Consider the following 20148-nt stretch of genomic DNA (forward strand, 5'->3'; position numbering starts at 1 on the left):
TGAAGTATGCCATTGTTTTTACTACCATTTCTTGATAAAAAATCAATAAAGCGTGACACTGATTACACCCGATCACTTTTGATTTAACAACTATTGCAAACTTTAACGATTTGCCTGTTGCAAAATATATTTACGCTAATTGACAATTGTTATTAATCAGCAAACTGTTAATGCATGTAATTCTTAAAGGATAATGGGTGTTAATAAAACACAACACAATTCAAATTCTGCACTAGCTTTTATTGATCGAGATGAAGAACAATGATTATGTGTAAATGACGTGAAGCTAATATTACAACAAAGAAATATCACAGTTGACCGACAAGCATATGAAAAATTGTTTATAAACACAAACGTTTTTCGGATGTTGTTTGTTATTTATGTGGTACAAAGACAGGCGGTTAACCGGTTAACCGCTCGAATATCAAAACAGGTTAACCGGTTACGGATTTGCTTAGGTTTGCCATCCCTACTTAATATCAAACGATATAACTTGCTACACACACACACACACACACACACACACACACGCGCTATTTATTTATTAAATTAAATTGCAATGACAAACTTTCTGCTATCAATCGATGATTTAAGAATGAATGAAACGTCATTTTTCTCCAAAAGAGCGTGAAAACTAAACGGTTGTTGAATGAGGCTTTTAGTTAACGTCAGTATGTTTGTATACACATGTGTCTTGTGTCTACGTGCACATGACAGTCAAACGGAACCCCATAAACAGAGGAACGCTTGGGGGTGGAGTATTCGTTCTTGTCCATGAAGACCTTGTCACTGAAGAGAAAGCGGAATTAGTCACCAACTGTGAGATTGAATGGGTCCAAATCAAGCTAAAAACAATAAGAAACTACTAGTATCATCTTTCTACATGCCTCACAGAAACATGACAGATGTAAACGAACTACGGAAATCAATAGAGATGGCTATGAGTGACAAGGAACGGCTAACCATCATAGCTGGTGATTTCAATTGCCCTGATATTGACTGGGGAAGTCTATCGGTACGTAGGGAAGCCCAGGACAGAGATGTACAGCAAGCTCTACTCGACCTTTCAACCGACTACAACCTCACTCAAGTGCATGACAAGCCCACCAGAGAAAACAGCCTCCTTGATCTCATTTTCACCACCAACCCATCATTAATCAAGTCCACTGCCAACACCCCCGAGATATCTGATCACGATATTGTTGTAACTGATTCGGACACAAAACCCTATTATATTAAGCAAAAACCGAGACAATGTTTCACTTTTTCTAAGGCAAACTGGGACCAACTGAAGGTCGACATCACAGACATATCAAGACAAGTAGTACAGCTCTATAACAACAAAAACAACGTTCATCAACTATGGAATACATTTAAATCCCAACTCTCAACAGCTATCCATTCTAATATACCATCTAAAATGAGACCTTCAAATAATTAAGCTCCATGGATTTCCAGAAACATCAAACGTCAACTGAAACGCAAAGCCAGACTCTACAAAAAGGCAAAGAAATCTAACAATTGGGCTAACTACAGAAAATGCCAAAAGGAAACAAAGAGAGCTATGCACAAAGCTGAATGGAATCACATAAACCAAATAATAGAAGAGGGCCTTCAAAACAATAACTCAAAACCCTTCTGGAATTACGTCAAGTCCAGGAAAGAGGATAACATTGGAACAGCTCCTCCACCTGAGCATGGACACCTCATCACAGACAGTAAAAGCAAGGCAGAAATACTAGTAAATCAGTTCCAGTCTGTTTTCACCAAGGACGACACAAACCAGCCAACTCCGCAACTAACAAAGCGGGTAAATGACGACATCCCTCCACTATACATAAGTGAGGATGGTGTACTCAAGCTGCTGAAAAACATCAATGTCCGGAAAGCAGCTGGACCAGATGAACTTCCAAACAGAGTACTGCAAGCCTGTGCTATAGAGGCAACACCAGCCATTGCTGCCATCTTTCAGAGGTCAGTAGACACAGGCGAACTTCCAAAGGATTGGCGAGACGCAAATATTGCCCCAGTCTTTAAGAATGGAGATCGCCACTCGCCAGAAAACTACAGACCGGTATCACTCACCTGCGTGCTCTCCAAGCTATTGGAGCATATCATCTGTCGTCACATATTAAACCACTTGGACAAACACAAAGTATTAACAAACCTAAATCATGGCTTCCGCTCAGGATACTCTTGTGAAACCCAACTTGTTGTCACAGCCCATGACCTACTCGGATACCATGACCAGAACAAACAGGTTGACACCATCATCCTAGATTTCAGTAAGGCCTTTGACACCGTGCCCCACCAACGCCTTCTGCCGAAGCTTGAACACTACGGCATCCGCGGTCCAATACACAACTGGATATCCCACTTCCTCACACAACGGGCAATGTGCGTCGTGGTTGAAGGAGAGAAATCCCGTAATGTTGCTGTAGGATCTGGCGTACCTCAAGGCACAGTGTTAGGGCCCCTGCTGTTTCTTTGCCATATCAACGACCTACCAGAAAGGGTGAAATCCCACATCCGGCTGTTCGCAGACGACTGCCTACTGTATAGAGCCATCAATTCAATCAAAGACCACCGAATCCTACAAGAAGACCTTGAGAATTTACAAATATGGGCCCAGGACAGGGGAATGCGGTTCAACTCTAAGAAATGTTATCTCGTCAGCTCATAAACGAAATCCTCATTTTTCTACACCATTGGCAACACAATTCTAAAAAATGTACAAGAAAACCCATACTTAGGAATAACTTTCTCCAACGACATGAAATGGAAAACCCACATCTCAAACATTACTAAACGGGCCAACTCTACACTAGGCTTCCTGAGACGCAACCTCAGATACTGCCCCCAAAACTGCCGGAAGACCGCGTACCAAGCGCTCATTCGCTCTAAACTGGAGTATGGGAGTGTAGTGTGGGACCCATACCAGCAAGGTGACATAGACAAGCTAGAGAGAGTCCAACGATCTGCGGCTCGCTTTATCACCAGAGATTACAAATCCAGACAAGAAGGATGTGTAACAGCCATGCTTGACGATCTAAACCTCCCCACACTACAAGAGAGGCGACGCCACCAAAGATTGACGTTCTTGTACAAGGTAGTGGAAGGGCACGTACCGGCTATAAACGTTGATCACTATTTGCATCGACTTAGACCGAAACGCACTATTAGGGCTAAGAAGTTTGAAGATTACGTCCACGACAATATAGTGTTAAAATCGGTGAACAATAACTCTAAGTGCTACCAGCCATTACACACAAACAGTGATAAATTCAAACACTCTTTCTTTCCGCGTACTATTCTTGACTGGAACTTACTCAGTGAAAGCACAGTGAACTCAACATCTATTGAGTGCTTTAAGGCCGCAATATCGGCAAAAGTGGGACATTTGCCAGGCTCATATTAATTTCATTCGCACTCCCCGTTGAATAAAAGCCAAACTTGGTCACTTCAACGTATCCATTCAGATTCAGACAGATTCAGATAAAAATGATCATGTTAATGTGTTTCATTTGTTTGTGCATTTCCACGTGTTCAAAAATAGACGAATTGCACCCAATTAGGATACAAAGATATCTCAAATAAGGGAAAATGTCACCGATAAAAATAATCCCGTTCAGGGGTCCCCTTCTTCTGCATTGTGGGTTTCCAAACTCAAAACTATTCGCCGTACACAATTTAATTTTATTTTGCTATACGCCGTACACATCAGGTGCTATTCGCCGTACACAGCGAAGTTTCTGTTTTAGCCAAGCATTTGCATACTGACTAGATTTTTGGGCTGAAGCTTTCAAAAACCGATAGTTTATATAATTCTATTCGCACACCATTGAACAATTCGGCAAAATTAGTATACGTTTTCTCGGAAAAAAGGAAAAAAGATGTCCAAAATGAACTTAATTTTCGGTACCAGGTAGCTGATTATTGATCTATTTCAACACTCGAATGTATTAAAAAAAGAACTCCAACTACTTACGATAGAAGTTTGATATGTCCACCATTCATTTGTCACACAGTTTTTGGAAAACGTTAGCAATAAAAATGGTATTACTTACTCTTTTCACGAGCACTACCTCGGTTGTTTTGTTTATTCTCGCTTCGCTGGTCATCTATTTCCGGTGGTGATGATAGACAGTGATACTATATATATAAATCACTTATATTCTACAATATTCATTGATTTCCCATTTAAGTACACCGTAGTTAAATACTTTTTAGTTAACACATTATCTTCAGCACTTCCAACTTACAGCAGACAGACATTGAAAAAGCCTCGAGCTTTTTTCTCAATAATTTATTCTGTAATATTGCACTGTACAGTCCAAGTCTAAAGCATATCTTGACTAAACGTAGAATGTTTGTTTGTATTGTATTATATTGCCTACATTGCGTCTATGAACAGTTAATTAAATAAGGTTTGAACCGATAATAGCATTATTTATCAATCAAATATAGCGCTTCATTGGCGTCGCTCTTGAGAGCGGCGACTAGTGTGTAATGCATTTTTTTCGCTTATGGGAGGAGAAGTTATTTTACGGATCAATGTATATATTTTTGTTTTAAGAATATCTTGCATAGTGGTGATTTTTTGTGTAAATTAGTTTATATATTTGCCTATTACATTTATTACAATATTTATTGCCAATAATGCAAAGCTAATTGTTTTAATTAATAACTGATCCACAACTGATCACAGGGGAAAGATCATAGGGACTGGGCAAATACGCGAAACTTTCTGGTTTTGTATACAAACAAAACATAATCCAAATATAGTTATTTTGTGTTTTTTCTAATTTGCTTATTTAGTTTAGAATCATTTTAGTACGATATTTGACGACCTATCGCGCAAGCAAGTTTATTGGAAAGCGTAGTGGTACGAAAACGTATTAATATTAATAAATATAATAAAGCTTTATTTTATGTTGACATTTTAAAATACATTTTACTACAATTGGACATTTTTATTAAAATTAATGGATGCCGCGTGGCGACAACGTTAATAAAATGTCTTACGTCACTTAAATATCTTATAAAAAATACACGTGTTTTTATATTAACAAATAAATGCAAACAACACATCTATTATCCATGTATTTGTATGTTTGTCTATCATAGGCCCTAAGTACTATCCCTACAACATATAGAGCGCGAAGCGCGACAATTATTATTGATTGTAACAATTATTTGCGATAAAGGAAGCAGCCGCTTATCAAGGAGGAGCTGTGTCCCAGTAACCCGTTTCCCTAGAGTCAAGCACTCCTCGGAGTTTTTTTTTAAGAACCACATACAAAGCGCGAAGCGCGACACGTATTACTATCCAGGTGGTATGGACCCTTTAGCATTATCCGACCATTACGCCCATAGTTATCTTCCTTAGAATTTTAGAAATTTTGAAATCGTTGTTCGAAGTCCAAAATTTCATCCGATTGTTCCCAAACTTGCACATTTTTTTATCAATGAGGACCCTACCCACACTCTCTATATGAGCAATATCGGACCATAAGTCCAGAATAATTTCTCTTTGAATTTAAAAATCAAAGTGAAAAACTGCTTGGTTAGGTGATTATGTCAACATTTTTCATCAGATTCTTTCCACACTTACAGTGTCTTCATATCAATAAGCATTTTTACCTCATTAAAAATGAGAAACATCGGGCCAAAAAGTCCAGAATATTTTTCTATTAAATTTGACAAAATAAACAATTTCCACTTGTTTAAAAGATTTCACAACTTTCGTCTGAATCTTTCCAAACTTGTTAAGTGTTTTTATATCAGTATTACTCGACCCTATTGAAAATGATGAATATCGGGGCAATAAATCTCTTATGATCTTTTACTGAATTTCAAAGTATTTTGAAATGCAGCTTCTTTATGCAATTTACAGTTTTCATTCAATTTTTGTTCAAATGTTTACAGTGTTTTCATATTTATGAGTACTCAACCCCTATCGTAAATAAGCAACGTAAGAATAAGTTCAGAATCATCTCCCCTTGAAGTTGAGAAAAATTTGAAATTACGCTTACAAGATGAAGCAGATCTTTTAAAACCTACACAGTTCTGTTTCATTAATGAAAACTGCACACGGATGCCAGTTAAAAAAAGGAAACCAATGTAAATAAGATGAACTATGAATTATTTGGGGGTTACAACACAAAATCATAGATAATGGTTATTTGGGGGTTATAACACATTATCATAACTAATGGTTATTTGGGGGTTATAACACAAAATTATAGATAATGGTTATACCAGTATCTTTTTCTATTTTGTTTGAAATACTCGGCCAATATATTTATATTTACAGTAGAAAAAAATCGTTCCATGTAACTTCATTGAGTGCCTTTTGCACTGAAATTCCCGACGCCCTTTGATGCTTTGCATCAATACTTATCTTGTTAATTCTTTTGTACTCCAAAATGAAACGTCAAACTGCACGTGCTTACCTGGTGACGTAATTACGTGATAAAATATTCAATTCAACGGAGCAAAGTTTAGACATTCTGTATGGAAGCGTATATGGTACACCCTGATGCTGTGATGATGTCAACATTCTATGACGGCATGAAATGAAAAAGGTGTCATGGTGTAAAAGATAACTCATCGTGTCGACTAAAACTATGATGTCATTTTTACAAGAGCATGACGCAAACAATTATGTTGATTTTTCGACTTCGATCATGTCGACCAAATTTGTTTCGGGGAAAGCCGGAAATATTTACGTCGAGACTTTAACTTAATATTTTTATGGCGAGTAAAATTAAGAGGGACAATCCTACAAAACTATGACGAAAAACCGTGTTATTTCACAGTAAGTCGATATAAACTAATCCGGCATGACCATATTATTGGGGTGTTCCATATTCTATGACGGTATGATATGAAAAAGGAGTCATGGCGTAAAAATAACTCATCGTGTCGACTTAAACTATGATGGTAAGTCATTTTCACAAGAGCATGACGCAAACAATTATATTGATATGTCGACTTGAATAATGTCGATCAAATATTTGTTCGGGAACAGCCGGAAACATTCACGTCGAGACTTTAACATAGTGTCGTTATGGCAAGTAAAATTAAGAGGGAAAAACCTACATAAGTATGATGACATACCATGATATTTCACAGTGAGTCGATATAAACTAATCTGGCTTGACCATATTATTGGGGTGTACCATATGCGCTTCAGTAATATTGAAATGCAGTCGCATTAAATTATCACGTAGTTGTGTGTTAATGATTAATTATTATAATAATAGTGCTGGAATCTATGGCTCAAATGAACCCGTCGAGCTGCATTTAAGATTTCTTTAAAATATAGCACACGCTCGATCAACGCGATACCTGATATTAAGTGTTTTGTTAAACCCAGAGCAGTATGAGTAAATTGTACTTTTACATTTCGACGAAAGTTGACGTAAAACCCTATACAAGTAAACCAACTATTGAAGCGAATGCACAACCTACACAAAACATAATTACCAACCCCCATGTTTATACTTTTACATATGATAGCACCACACCGTTATCGGGTCTAACACTCCCGGACAATCTGTACTCTACATTTCAGGGCATTACACTCTGATGTAGGTGGATTCCAGTATACTGGACAATCTATAAATATTGGGATTGTTCGAGTTAGAGGAGGAACCCTTAATCAGTTTGCCCCTTTACCGACTCCATCCTTTAATGACAGCAAGCGTACCTCGCTAGCAGGAGAGCCATACTTCAACATGAAAGATCAGCCATCATAAGGACAATGTTACAGACAGATATATCTCAGCCAGCTAACGGATCTCATAGCTAAGATAATTTGGGACAGGAAGCCATTCTGGATGAGGGAACCCCTCGATACCTCCAGACATTGCGATCCCAGACAGCGATGCCACCTATTCTCTGAAACAAAACCATTGAAAACTCAAAGGAACTGCAAGTTGACATTCCCCTCAAGCGCAGACTTATTGCCAATCAATATGGACAGTAGTCTTAATTTATTGTCATTCAACAGAGGAGATCTGTATTGACAAAGACTATCCAAACATAACAATTTGTTTGATGCCAATCCTAATAGTTATATCCTTGCAGTACAAAAAAGTTGAAGTCCAAGAGACACATTTAAATCTAGTGGATACTCTTGGTGGTATCATTCACTTTAGACAATAACACAGCTGGTTATATTATCTTCTACACATATCACTTGGAACAACCATCTTAAAAAAGATGGTAGTACGGTTGCTGAGGCACTGGTTACTGAGGCACTATTAAGATAGTCAAGAATAGGACACGTTTTCTTATTCAGGTACAGCTATTCTCAAGAGGATGCTACCTTGAAATATTAAACGGCTTATATGCTACGGTAACAACCATTTGAGGACTCTGTGCTTTTCATTAGTGATGCAGGTTTTTATAATTCGTTATTGCTTATAGCTAACTATATTTTGTTGACTTTGTCCATAAACGCATATTTGTGAATATTCAGCTTAAAAACGCATGTATTTAAGAAGTTACTATCACTGGTAGATCAATGCTGTTGATTGAAAAAACTGTGTGCTTTTTACAATTTCATTCAGTAACAATGTAAAATGTATAATGCCAATAAGATCGATTTTGTCACTAAAATAGTTTACATTACAATCAAAATCATACATAAAATACACGCATACGCAGCCGACTGAGTACTGAGGCATTTTATATCACACTGTGTAATTTTAAAGGGTGCATTTATTTAAAAAAACGTCAACGCTTTTGAGATTTGTAACCTATCTTAACGGCATACGGACGTGCACCATTGCCGAGAGAGAACACTTGCTGGAGAGCCCTATTGATGCCAACGTCGGTCTGTGTGCTGCCGCCCACGTATCGGATGCTATTGAACGCGTTCTTGAGGGAGCTCTTGTAGCTGCAAGAATGTTATATGATTGTTGGCAAAAATACGTCAGCAGTTCTATTTGATTGCAAGTAAATGAATAAAGTAAAATTCATTAAGACACATTGTATTGCCAATATAGTTTTGGTAATTGGAAGACAGCTCATATTACACGTTTGCGTTGTTTGTCTTATGATGACTAATAGATGTCATACTAAAAGTCTGATTGCAAATCTATACAAATGATGGCAATTTGCGTGACTAGTTAGCATCAACACTCACTCTGGTTAAGTATACAATTACGTGTGTAGAAATTAAGGGTTCGTCGGGAGCTCTTAAAGGAATATTTACTTGGCAGTAATTTTAACTTCGTGACATTTTGATTGATTCCGCGTTTAATGTGTATCCATCAGTGAACTGGTTTGCATTTGGAACAAATAATTATTCACGTGCTATTAACGTGTTCAATCTGTTAAGTCATACTACAAAAGCTTCGCACGGCATTGGTAACATATTATTGATTGTTATACATTTTAAATAAATACATTCTGGAACAAAACTATATCAAGTGAAAGTATTTAAACTCATAATAAAATTGAGATAAAAGGTTTACTATGGTGATTGCATTGACTGGAAATCGAAACAGGGACGTTTTGGAACCATTATGGACGCACCAAAATGGGGCTATCGTGGTTTTTGAACTTAAAACGCTCTTAACGAAGTACACGCCCTTGCCATATTATCATTTAATATAATCAAAGTACTGACAGTACTGATGTGACGATGCTTTTGAAGAGGATGGATATAAAAGCATCAATTTAAAGTCTCTATAAAGGTGAAGATATGTAATTATTTACAGATTTTTAAATATTGTTTTCATATTTTATTTATAAAGGTTATCAAAAAACAATATATATATGCTATTGGAAATTAATATAAAAAATGAGCAATACAACTTGTTTTGAGCTCAAAATTAAGTGCCCTCCAAGTCAATTGTGTTTAAAAACAAACAGTTTATTTACATCGCTGTTTACTCGCGAAAGAGAAAGTGAAAGTGACACAGGTCACCAAAAATATATCGATGACTTTTAACGTTTTCCGGTATCACTCACAAAGAAGGTCTCTTCTAAATGGTTAAAACGTTTGTAGTGATCTAATAAGTTACTTTCTGCTGGTAAAAAGTTGTTAAAATAGACTTAAAATTGCATTTTCTTTCGGCTATTTTTAGCATATGTCAACGCTCTGAGGCTACACATCACGTTAGTTGTAAAAATGTAAACATTTCTTCCAATTATGAAACGGGTTTATCTTCCATAATTTTTGACAACGTTGTACCTAAGGTGTGTTATTAGAAGTTTTTATGCAAAAGTAACTGAAATACGGTAAAAATTAGACCAGTTGATATGCATAATAATTGAATTTGTGACCTTTATAGAGCCTTTTAGTTTATCTATATCACCAAAATAGTGTATGTGGGTACGAACATTTTTGGTACGAAACAAAAATGGGTATGAAAATTGTGGGTACAAAAATTATGCGAAATAAATTGGGTAAAAAAATTGGGGTAGGAAAAAAATTTGGGTTCGAAAAAAAAATTGGGTACGAAAAAAAAAATGGGTACGAAAAAAAATTGGGTACGAAAGCAATTGGGTACGAAAAACTTTGGGTAAGAATTTTTTTGAGAGTACTGGGAAGTAGTACCCGTGGGAAACTTGACCCTTTCAGCGAAACTGGGAGGCGGGTTACATTCTCGATCAAATATAACAAGAAATATCTTTAAAAAGATATTCGACGTGTATTTTCTGTACCACTTATCTTAAAAAACGTTCTGTTACAGTAAAACGTTTGTGCGTTAAAACATTACGATTCAGCAGATATATTCAAGACTTTACATGATCATTAATTACACCATGCTCTTTAATTTCACATGTATTTCATACCAAACTTTATATTTCGTGGTTTTATTTCCTAAGTTAATGATGTCATGTGTACGGACGTGATTTCACATACTTTTTTCTCTTTTGATTATTGTTTTTTTTATTTGGCTATTATGCTGTATATATACCATACTCGCTAAAACGTTTACAAGTGGCAGGTTTGAAATGATTCGTTTTCTTTACACTCGCGTTAAACGTTAAATATACACGCTTTCGTTCGCAATTTATTTACAGAATCACTACAAATGTCAAATACAATGCAGAAAATGCATAGTTGTTTCATTGATCTATAAACATATAATGGATTGAATATAACTAATTTAAAATTAACGTTTTCAAACTATTATTCTACCACGGCACGTGACTTGTTTTCTATATACAAAGAAGAATATCGACCGTGGGTTATTACCCCGATATACCAACGGTTGTTAGTATGACGTCACTTTTGATTGTCCGCGCACTGTTTATGAATGAAGACGACGTCATTTGATTTTCATTGTTGTGGTGACGTCACGTTTTCGAGGAAAAGTGGAGGACGTTTGGTTAATATTATTCTCATTTATAACCTTTAAATCGCGGGTAACTTATTATTGAAATCGTGTTAGAATCGAAATAATCGACGGGTAACCGTTGGTTATTGCGGTAATAACCAACGGTATGTCTTTCCGATGCTTGTTATCAAACCACTCGGGCTACGCCCTCGTGGTTTAATTCCTACGCATCGGAATTCCATACCGTTGGCTATTACCACAATAACCAACGGTTACCCGTCGATTATTTCTTAATTAAATCTTTTTCCCATAATATGCTTGCTATTTATAGCTAAGCTTCTTTTACCTTTATCAATGACATTCAGCGAGGTATACCGATTAGAAAAATTGAGCTATCTCAATCGGACTGGCTCGATCTTTTACATAGGTCGCCATTGTGAATAATTTGTTCATGGTATGATAACTTAGACGAGCTGCTTCGCAGCATCGTCAAAAAGCGTTTCAAACCCGATATTTTTTTATTTGTTTCGATCGGTGATTCTTTGTTATCAACAGGAGTGATTTTTTCTCAATCATGAGCGTTATATCGTTTTTTTGAATTGATTGTGTACAGTCTTTTTGATTTATGATACTTTCCCTATTTGTGTAAAAGTCCTTTATGTTTGTACACATTTATTTTGGAAATAATGACCGCTATGGTTGAAGCTGGGAGTTCTAATGTACATAAGTTCACTGGGAATTATAATGCACATCACTCCGCTTGGGGCTCCTCTGATTCAGATACAGGGGGGTCGGATGGTTATACGAGGACCCCAGTTTAGAGCTGTCCCTTGGCACATGTTAACTAAAATGATCTCATTTAATTGTGCCCTTATCTAACCAATAATATGTTGATGGGAGCATGCCTGTCTCTTTCCCGGTGGTCAAGAAAACAGGTGCCAGAAGCGTGTAGTCCGTTAAAGCGGTACAGGAATATAAAAAGGCATTACAATTAATTTTACAAAATATTTAAAATTATAGATCCCTTAAACATTCAGCGAAGTGGGTAAGTTTGGAAGCAAAATATGAACATTAGCATGACTAATGTAATTAGCTATTTTTCTTTTAAAGAAAGGACGTTTGGCAGAAGTGTAACATTATTGAAGGAAACCGTTGCAAACCTATACCGCTACTCGAGTACAAACAAGTAATTGTCACAACCAAAAGAGGAAGGCTTACATGTTGGTCCAATATGTCTCCAGTAATTCAAATCTACCCCAAGCACTTCGGACAACAAAATCGATTTGATTCGGAAAAAAAATCGTTTAAAATGAACATGGGAAAAGAAAATAGTACACCTCTCAATTCAATTGTTCATTTACACTAAAAGAACTTCAAACAGCAATTAAATACATAGTAAGAGCAATAATACCATGGACCCTGATTAAACATCCTATTTAAAACACATGCCAACAATAACTTCAAACGTATGGCTACACTTATAGTAAAGTCTCTCTGAACGGATTTAGAACACAGTGATTCCACTTATCAAAAATAAACACGACCACAAATCATTCATTGTAATAAGCCTACTAAACTGAAACAACACAAAGTTGATAAAAAATACAGATAAGAGCACCTATATAAAAAACTTAAAAAATCCTTTAAACTGTTTTCAGTCTGGCTTTTGGAAATGACTTTCCGTTCAAGATCAGCTAGCTAGATAACAACATATATTATTTCTATTAAAAATCGAGGCCAATCAGTATTCACACTATTTGGTGACCTTCAGACGGCTTTCGATTTAACCGTTGCATTTGCGCACTGAAAGGAACTAACTTATTATTGAATCATTGGATACTGCTCCCATTACCTCATAACTTTCCTTGAAGACATGAGTTAAGGTCAATGTCGATCAGGATATATAAGATGAAGAAATAACGAAACGCGTTACCCCTACCAGGTGTCCGTAATAGCCTAAATTTCGTTCTCCCTTATACTTTTTGTCTTCCTTGGAATGGTCCAAGACTAAGCTGTGCTTATCTCACAATTTTACCGATTATTGAAACGCAGTCCTGAACAGGTGGAGTGAATACTGCAGCGACCTCTACAACTACCTACTTCAATAAGACCCCAGTCTCCTTCAATAGGTCCCAGAACAGAGGCGGACGACGGAAATCCGTCCATTTTAAAGGCAGATGTGAGCGGATACCGCCCTTCTGATCTAATTAATCATGGAAGAGAGGCAGCGACTTCATTTATTACGGCTCAATGCCGAAACATCTGGGAGGAGAAAAAGTGGCACAAGGATTGTCTGTTCATCCCACTAACTAAAAAGGTAACCTCAAGGTGTACTAGAATTACCGCTCCATCAGCCTCATCAACCGTCAACGCAAAGTACTGCTCCGCATGATTCTTAACCGACTGGTAGAAGAGCAGGCTGGATTCCGAGCTACACTAAGCACAGTGGAACAGATTTTTAAATGCAGAGTCGTCATGTAAAAACACTTGTAACACCAACGTGAGCTATTTCACAACTCCATCGACTTCAAGAAAGCTTTCGACCGCGAGTGTCGTGATGGCCTCTAGCAGGTTCTGAGAGGTTTCAACTTTGACCAAGGGCTGGAGCAAGCCATTCAAGAACTCTACGGAAACGCCAGACAAACAGGCGTTTCGTAGTATAGTGTTATATTTTTTATATTTACATGATCCCAATTATTTAGACTGGGTTGTCAAAAATATACATTTGCCAAATATGTCATTCGTGTCCTAATGATTTCTTGTAAATATTTTTATCTTGAATGGGAAATACGGTTATTATTTGTTCTAACTTTCCTTTTATTAAACGAACATTTGCATTCTACATTGGGATGACTTGAACGCATTCGTAAATCACCTTTACATTTTTCTACAATGTCTATGTTTATGGACATAAAACAAGGTAAACACCTTAATGGTACCGATAATCAAGAGTTATATATTAAAGGGATCTTTTCACGCTTTGGTAAATTGACAAAATTGAAAAAAGTTGTTTCAGATTCGCAAATTTTCGTTTTAGTTATGATATTTGTGAGGAAACAGTAATACTGAACATTTACCATGGTCTAATATAGCCAATATATTCATCTTTTGACGATTTTAAAACCTAAAAATTATAAAGCGTTGCAACGCGAAACGATTGAATAATTTGGAGAGTTCTGTTTTTGTCGTTAAATTTAGTGAAACTACGAAGATTGCTTTTATAAGGTATAAAATACTTCACGTATATGTACTCGGCGGAATAGCTCAGTAGGTTGAAGCGTTTTTACTTCAGGACTCTGGCAGGACTCCAGGGGTCACTGGTTCGAAACCTGGTCCGGGCAATGTTCTTTTCCTTTTTTAAATTTTATTCTTGATTTTTTACTGGAGTTTTTACGATCCAATGTTTACATTTATCGATATAAAGCATTTAATGAATAAGTTAAAAAATGCCAAAATCTGTGAAAAGGCCCCTTTAATACCCAGAAAATTCGCTGGTCATTAGTCAACATCATTTTTATTTCACTCGTTTCGATAGTATAGCGTGAAATATTTGTCTCACGCGAAACGTGACTGTTTTACAGTATTGAAATGATTCGTCAGTCTTGCACGAGGATCTCAAACATACAGTTATGTTGTGTTGAGTTCTTCAGACAGTGCGGACCGGTTATATTTCCTTCGCATAATACACATTTCGTTTTACACGTGGTCGAGCAGCCATGGCGAGTCAAGAGAATGACATTCTTTCTCATTTGGAGGACATTATTCCAAGGAAATGTGAGAGCTTAGAAAGACGAATGAGCGAAAATCAACAGTTGTCGCAAGCCCAGTTAAATTCTATTCAAGAAAATTTGTCCAGGAACGAGAATTACACGTTTCGTAAGAAGGGTAACGAGGAGCAGTACAAGATCAACAATCAAGTTTTGAACAAATTAAGAGGGGCAGATGGATATCTGCAAGAATCCGTCAGGTTGCAGCCCATCGAGTCTGTGGTAGCCGCGAATAAGAAGATTGCAGAAGGTAGGGACATTCTATTGCATAGACAGAAGCTCATAAGATTAGCAGACTCATCAGATAGCGGATGGAGAGTAGTGCATGAGTATGAAGCACATCCATAAGCAGAGGACTCCGATGACGAAAATAAAATCTACAGAGCCCAGCAGAAGGCAGACCGGAAGTTGCGCCAAGAGCAGCGGAACCGCGCAGGACGTTTCTCTCAATACGTTCTTCTGGTCAAAGGCAATGGCAATGCAGCATCGGCATCGAATCAGTCAACGGCAGCTTCGCAGACTAGACGGCCCGGGACGTGTTTCCGGTGTGGGCGTACAGGACATTGGCGAGCAGAGCGCATGGCTGTATACCCAGCAATGGAGCCATTGTTTCGAAAGATAACAAGATAAGTAACCATGTTGATTGTAGTGTGGTTGAGGAAAATGAGAAATCGATTGCAAAATATCAGTAAAAACGCCTGTAGGTAGGCTTAACTCTTGTTACGAGTATTGGAAAAACGCAAATGCAAGTGATTACATATTAGACGTATTTAATAATGAATACAAAATGCCTTTTAGAGATGTACCACGGTCTGTTATTTTACCCAATAACAAATCTGCTAATGATAATTGTTCATTTGTGTCGAAATTGAACGTCAATTGGCTAAGGGCTGTATTTCTCAAGTAAAATAAACCTCCAGTCGTTGTTAATCCTTTGACTGTGGCTTATGGAAAAAGCAGAAAACCGAGACTTGTATTAGATTGTCGTTATATAAATCCAGAATTATTTAAATACAAGGTCTGTTTCGAGGATCAGTCAGTTGCTAAACAAATATTTTGTAAAGGAGACTATTTATTTTCATTTGATATTAGATCCGCTTATCATCATATAATGATTTTTCCAGAACATAGACAATTTCTTGGTTTTTGTTGGGAAACCGAAAACGGAAAAGGGTATTATGTTTACAACGTGTTACCATTCGGGATCTCTACAGCGGGTTTCATTTTAAATTTACTAAAATTTTGAGAGTTCTTGTAACAAAATGGAGGTCGATGGGTCACAAAATAGTTGTATTTCTGGATGACGGTCTCGGTGGTTCAAATTCATTTGAAAACGCTTCCCGAGTTTCAAGGTTCATACTCGAAGATTTGCGGAATTTTTGGTTCTTAATCGCTGATGAAAGTTGTCATTGGGAACCTCGGCAGTGTATAGATTGGTAAGGGTATACTTGGCATATGCATGATGGTACTGTGCGAGTAAATGATGCACGTATAGAAAGCGCCGTCTGTATATTAAATGAGATTTCATCTAAAATTGTTTACGTTGAAAATATGTTGCATGTACGTGTAATTGCACGACTGATCGGTCAGCTGATTTCGATGCAAAGTGCTATGGGGCCGATTGTACGTTTAAGGTCAAGGTCTCTTTATCAGTGCGTATTGTCCAGAGCGAGTTGGGACGCTCCTGTCTTGGTGACAAGCAAGGCTTTTGATGAGATATTATTTTTGAAATGGAACATACATTCGCTGAGTTGTGGGAAATTAGAGGAATTTGATTTGTTTTGCGAAAATGAGCAAACCGTCGTCTATTGTGACGCCAGTGGAGCTGGATTTGAAGGTTTTGTAGAGAATCACAACAATGGCGATGTTGTGGGTTGTTGGTCCGAGTCTGAAACAAGACTCAGTTCTACCTGGAGTGAGTTAGAATCTGTACGCAGAGTGCTTAATAGTTCTTTGGAACAAGTAAAAGGATCTGTAGTTAAATTAAACTCCGATAACAGGAATGTAACAAGTATTTTAAAAACAGGTAGTAGAAAGCCATATCTGCAAGATGTTGCAGTACATGTTGATGATGTCTGTAGAAGTAATGGTATAATATTGGTACGAAATTGGGTTCCACGAAAAAGCAACGATTAAGCCGATTTTTTGAGTAGGTCCACTGAGAGTGACGATTGGTCTATTGAAAATTATATTTTCGAAAATTTAGAAACAACTTGGGGTCCACATACATGTGATTGTTTTGCATGTAATTACAATACTAAATGCGCCAAATTTAATTCTAGATATTGGTGCCCTGGTACTTCCAGCTGTAGACGCATTTAGAGTGGAGTGAAAAGGCGAGAATATCTGGATTGTACCTCCGCCTCGATTGGCATGTGAGTGTTTTCTTACTTTATTTTCAGCGGGTCATATTACCAAACGAGGTAGAGGAAGAAACGGCATATTTGATGAGGGACCATTAAAGTTTGGATTTATTACATTACGATGCTTTGAGTGACGTATTGTTTATTTCTGCAGGTTTAAATCTCAAGACGGCTATTGAGACGGAGATTCAGGACAGCGGGATTAGCTTAAGCGAGTTTGGAGATTTGGCGGGAAAGATGTCGAGACAACTTGTGTATTCAAGAAGTGACAATACATACATAAAGTATTTTAGTCATTATAATAAGTGGAAATCTTTTATATCTTCTAAGGGCGGCTTAGCGGTTCCAGCTTCTCCTATTCATGTGGCTTTGTATTTGACTGATCTTATTGACAAGCAAGTATCGAGTTATGTTATAAGTGCTTCTTTATATAGCATTAAGTGGGCTAATTCTCTCAGAAATCTCCCTGATCCTACGGCTAATGCATTTGTGGTGAATTTGCTGGAATCTGCAAAAAAGAACATTATCAAAACCGTTTTCTTGCAAGGAACTGATTTCTTTAGAATCGTAGCAAGTGCTTTGCGAAAAGTATTCTAGCAATACAGATTTGCTTGTATTGAGGGATTTATGCATGTTCTCTTTAGCATTTAATGGCTTTTTACTATTTAACGAGCTAGTTAATTTGAGATGTGATGATATTCAATTTTTTATCGAATATTTTACAATAACCATAAGAAAAAGTAAGAATGACCAATATCGTAACGGCGAAAAAATCCATATCGCTAAGGGCGAAACTGCGGCTTGTCCGTATTTTATTTTAAATAGATATTTAGAAATTGCTGGATTATCGACGAGTAGCAATTGTTTCTTGTTTGGACCTATTAATAAGTCAAAAGGCAATTCAATATTGATTCAGAAAGACAAACCGCTGAGTTAAATCCGAAGTCGCGAGTGTATAACGGCTTTATTAAGAGAAGTGGTAGGTAATTCAAATATTGGCTTGCATTCATTGCGCGCCGAAGGCGCAACATGCGCGGCGAACGCAGGAGTAGATGACCGTTGTTGGAAACGGCATGGTCGCTGGAAGAGCGAAAATAGTAAGGATAGATATGCCTGTGACTCCTTGGAGAGGAGACTGAGTGTGTCTAAGGCTCTGGCGTTATAAATATAGGCAGTTTCATTCTCAAATAGCATTGTGATGTTAAATATTTTATTTTTTTTTCCCCACCAGCCCGCTCTTTTCGTTTTCTAAACGTCTCGTCTGGTATTTCAAACATGAGTGTGTTGTTTTTAAAGGAGAAACAGAAGTGTAGCAAATACTTTTTATTTTTACGCGTTTCGATAGTATAGCGTGAAATATTTGTCTTACGCGAAACGTGACTGTTTTACAGTAATAAAATGATTGGTCAGTTGCACGAGGATCTCAAACATACAATTATGTCGTGTAGAGTTCATTCTACCAGGCGTCTTCAGACAGTGCGGACCGGTTTTATTTTAATTTCATGTGCTAAGAAAAGTTGTTGTTTTTTGCTGCGTTGGTATATGTTTTGATTTGTATATGAAACCAGACACATGAATGAGGCTCGACATTCGTATTGTGTTGCGACAATTGGCAAACGAGCACAGGTTTCCAGCGTTAACCGTCTCTGGTTTTTCCTGGCCGGTCGGTTCACATTTTGTAGTCATAAATCTTGCCATGTATGTATTCAATGTTGAACTTGGCTGCACAGTGTCCCGCAAATAAACGTCTCGTCTGGTATTGCAAACATGAGTTTGTTGTTTATTAAGGAGAAACAGAAGTGTAGCAAAGACTGGTTTTGTACGTCAGATTCAAGTTTTTACTTGCATTGTCTTCTTGTAAAAACATATTCGGTAAGTGACAACGCTTTTTAGTATTACTATTGATTTGTATAAAGTGAACCGATGGTTGCTTGTTAAGGGCGGTAACATCTTGTGTATTAAAACATGGTCAGCTTGTGTAGGAGTGTGCTTCCTCATCAGCTGCATATTCAGCTCTGCATTAAAAACCTACGACAGACACCACTTTTCACGACCATTTCGGGCATTAATTTTAACAAAATGGCAAAAGTTCCCCATATCTTATAAATCCCCAGCTCCGTGTTTTGCTCTTTGTTATTTGTTAAGTATTATGTTATGACATTTTGAATTTTTTTCATTTGCATAGTTTCTATAACAATGGTTTTCTGCAGCCAAAATACAAGTCTAAGAAAAGTTTACCGCATAATTTAAGATCCTCGAACATTCGTAGTTGAAAAGCCTCAATAGTTTTCATCCTTTTTTCAAAGCCATTTGAATTAAATAATAACTCTTATGAACCTAAATATTAATACAGCCTGACTTACTTGGTATATATACTTACCCATTCATGCCCTATATACGAATTCATGATAACCAATGGGATATAACAAGTGAAAATAAGATAATATACGCACACAATTGTTATTACCTCCACCCAGAAAACCAAAAAATACCAGTCTCTAGACGTAAGTCATTTGAAAAGAAAATTCTCAAAAACAACGACGGCAAGAGAAACACAAAGTTTCGCCACGTGAATTGTTGTTGATGTATGATTGATAAAAACTATTTAAAAATAGTTTTATCGCACACATGTGTAGTTCAAGATTAAATTGCAACGGTTCCCACATTCAATTAAATTAATATGTCATAACGATGCTGCAACTGAAAATTAAAGAT

The 20148-nt window shown here is 37.0% G+C and overlaps 1 long non-coding RNA gene across 1 annotated transcript; it reads left to right on the plus strand.

Annotated features, from left to right (window-relative positions):
• Nucleotides 1-15413: 15413 nt before the first annotated feature.
• LOC127844894 (uncharacterized) lies at nt 15414-19199 on the plus strand. The gene is made up of 2 exons (XR_008032944.1): nt 15414-17445; nt 17588-19199. It is a non-coding gene; the product is annotated as an uncharacterized LOC127844894 (long non-coding RNA).
• The last annotated feature ends 949 nt before the right edge of the window (nt 19200-20148 follow it).

Source organism: Dreissena polymorpha, chromosome 9 (genome assembly GCF_020536995.1).
Source record: "Dreissena polymorpha isolate Duluth1 chromosome 9, UMN_Dpol_1.0, whole genome shotgun sequence".
NCBI classification, from domain to species: Eukaryota; Metazoa; Mollusca; class Bivalvia; order Myida; family Dreissenidae; genus Dreissena; species Dreissena polymorpha.